Below are 3725 nucleotides of genomic sequence, written 5' to 3'. Positions count from 1 at the left end.
GCCGAAGATTACGTCTTTGCAGCACGAGGATGAATCACGAAAGTGCCAACAAAGTCAGTGCCTCCTATACGAATCCTAGCTGTGCATTTACCGACTGGTGTCATCAGGTGGCCTCCGGCGGGCCGCAACTGAGGCCCGCACCACGGAGTCTTTACCTTGCGCAACCGCTCGGCAAATTGCCGGTTCACAATAGAATAGTCTGCTCCGGTGTCCAGCAAAGCGGTCACCTCATGCCCGTCGATAGTAACGCTGACCTCAGCACTAGCGCATCCGTCGGCATTAAGGGTCGTCGTCGTCGTGGGCTTACACAACGGGAGTACTGTATGGGTGCTTTGTACTCGTTGAGTGGTCGCGGCAAACCCGTTGGTTGACGTCGGTGGCGATGGGATATCTTCCGAGCTTCTCAAACAGCAACCTTGCCTCCCGAGGTCGCTTCGTCAAGTTTCCCTGCCGGGGGCTGTAACACCGGATGTCGGGGCCATCTCGAGGGTCGTGACGGGTCGGCAGAGGTGAGGTGCCGGAGGTGAGCGGGATCGACGAGTAGGCGACGTGGTGTTGCGTGCGGAAAGGTAGTCGGCGATTTCTGTCGGCCGCTGGCCAATTACGGGTGGGAGGACCAGCCAGAGAGAAGCCACGGAGTCCAATCTTGCGGTAGGGGCACAGTCTGTATACGTGGCTAAGCACACCGCAGTGATAACACAGATGCTGCCAGTCAGCTGTGCGCCACAGATTCGGTTTGCGAACCCGGGTAATTTGGAATTTCGCCTGCAAAGTGGGCCACGACTGCACAGGCGGGGGTGAATTACGGGGTGGGATAGTCGGCAGATCCGGTGGCTGTTGACGCAACGCTGCTGCATAGCTTGCGTGGCTATGCACGCATTTTTTGCATGGGTGGTTCGGGAGGCGAGAACGCTTGCGGCAGCTCCTCGCGCACAATCCTGGCCATGGATGGCGTCGGCAGCGGAGTCGCAATTCCAAGCTTGCCTGGCTCTTCCCGCCAGAACAACTTGATCAGTTCCCCCAAGGAGCTTTCGTCGCTCGTAAAGCTGGTAGCGGTTCTGGGAGCGTTGGCGGACACCTGAGAATACTGACGACTTCGCTCCTGCGCAGCCCGCTCGATAGCCGTTGCCTCCCTGACGAACTCTTGCACAGTGGGTGGCGGGTTTTGAACAAGGCCGGGAAAAAAGCTACTATTTGACGTCGTGCATAAGGTAGCAAGGTTTTCTCGCGTCCGACATGGCAGCATCAGCGCGGAGAAAAAGGCGTGCCATGTCCTCTGCAAATATGGTGACGCTTTGGTGGGTTTCTGGATTCTTGGCTCTAGCAAGCGCAGCGCGTGGTCACGACGATCTGGGTGGGAAAAGGCTTCCTGAAGCTCCTGCTGGAAGTCGGTCCAAAACGTAAATGTAGCCTCATGGTGTTTGTACCCGATACAAGCGCCGTGTTCTAACAAGTAGCAGACGTGCCGCAGTTTGAGCGCGCCGTCCCACTGGTTTTAAAGTGGCAACACGCTCGAAGTGAGCAACCCAGTCTTCCACCTGCGCGAAGACATCCCCGTGGAATATATTGGGTTCGGGAGGCTGCTGAATTACCACTTGGGGTGTGGCCATCACGGGAGGTTGCGGGGCCCGACGAGTTCGGACGTTCGAAAGGGCTGGTAATTCAGGAGAGATACCGAGCTGGCGCCGACTGCTCCGATGGACCGGGGTGTAGATGAGACACGACCTTTCTGGGCTGACGCCGGACAGGGATCCAGGTATCAGAAAACCCGGCTCTTCCACCAGTGTTGTGTCTTAGTAGACGGAGGTGTTGACAGCTGCAGGATGGCGATGTACCTATTTATTAGGCGTAGCGCTACACCGAAGAGTACAGGCAGCACGGCGAGTCTCAGTGAAGGTGGCTGAATCAATCTGGTCCGCGAGTGGTGGACCCACACATTTTCGTCGTCACCTTTGAACACCTGGTTGGCCAAGACGAGGGAACGTAACACTCGCTGGGGATTCAACACTGCACGGCGATCACACACACCAAAAGCCGGGGATCGCTGCTTGATAAATATCCACGTGACAATATGGCGGACATTTCCTCTCTTGTATTTTAAGAGAGTGATGTAAAGATTGTACAGCATGGTTTTCGCACTCTTTTACAGCAATATTTTGTATAACAGCTCTAGGAAATGATAATATATCGATACATAAGTTGGCGTTATCCGGTTTCACTGCCATGGAGTATAACAAAAAGCAAGACCGCATTTTTTTCACTTCAAAAGAAGAACGCCTGAACAACCTTCAAGTTGCTTTGGTTTAGACGAGAAACAAACATGCAGAATTTAATTTTGAATGTCTTTTAAACCCAAACAGGAGAGGCAGACCAAACATTTCAGTTCGGTTATCGCTGGTTTTTTACTTGCTGCACGGACGTAGTCACAGATATGTGATTTAGAATTATTCTGAAAATGACTTTTTCAGAGAAAGTTTAACCACCATTCCACTCTCTGAGGTGTTTGTACTGTCAGCAGAAGGGCAAGGCAGTGTGACAACGTTTATATAACATTTTAGAGTAATTTTAACGTAACTGCTTTTTTGAAGTTTGAAAGCCATCTGTTACTCAGCAGGCAGGGCCGACTCTGTCACCCGGGACCCCTCACCGGAGCCACGTCAAGGCTTACGCGCGCTGTCACGTAGCGATGCAGTTTTTCATAAACTTTTGAGGGGCATGAACAAACCAAGTTTCCTTAATATTTTGTTCGAAAAATAATGAACGATTGAAAGAACACATTCTGATCCTGCATCTGAAGACAAAGATGGTCTTGCAATCTTGCGGTACTAAGAACAAATTCTATACAGCGTATGATCCAAGAACGAATGGACTCAAAAAACGTCTTAATATTACCATGACCAACATGGTAGGCATGCATGTTTCTCCGCACTATCGCGACTGGGACATAACATTACCATATGTAACGTTTGCTTACAACTCGTCACGGCATTGCAGCACCACATATGCCCCATTTTTTCTTTTCTACGGAATGGAACCTACCTTGCCGCTGGTCACCTCCCTTTCTTCTCCTAAGGTTTCTGTGACAAACTACGCAAGCGATGCCATCGGCCGCCTGGCTACCCACGGAGATTCCCCAAACCCACATAAAAAAGTCCCACGCCAACCAAGAGGCTGCCTACGACAAGAGCGCCCGTCCAGTAGAGTATGCCCCATGCTCCCTAGTCCCTCAGTGGTCTCCTCGCCGCAACGTTTGCTTTTTATCGAAACTACTTTCTCACTACACTGGCCCCTACGAGCTGTTCCCCCAGGTGAGCAGCGTGGCGTTCAAGATCACCCCGGTTCAGCTATCCTCTTCCGTGGCTCCGACAGATATTGCTCATGCAAAGGAAAGTTTTAAATCCACCAGAATGCAGCCGTACGGCTACAAAGGAAAGCTATACAGCTTTCTCAGAAACTTCGCAGCAGTAGGAAATTTCGTCCTGGACCCGGACGAATTTTTCTTCAACTGCGAAGTTTATGAAGGCATTTCTTGGCCCACCTGTATCGTGAGACCGTCTACTGAGACCGTCTACATTGCATATAAACAATGATTGCAGCCGAGATGACTATCTGCATTCCTAAAATTTCGCGCCCGCTTAAATGAACACCAATGCCATGTCATTGCGCTTGATTAGATGCCGACATCGATGGCACTTCTTATTGCAGAATTAGGCCTCCTGCAAGGT

This window comes from Haemaphysalis longicornis, unplaced genomic scaffold (genome assembly GCF_048455015.1).
Source record: "Haemaphysalis longicornis isolate Haplotype H1 unplaced genomic scaffold, Haemaphysalis longicornis Haplotype H1 scaffold_5, whole genome shotgun sequence".
Taxonomy (NCBI): domain Eukaryota; kingdom Metazoa; phylum Arthropoda; class Arachnida; order Ixodida; family Ixodidae; genus Haemaphysalis; species Haemaphysalis longicornis.
This window is presented reverse-complemented; position numbering follows the sequence as displayed.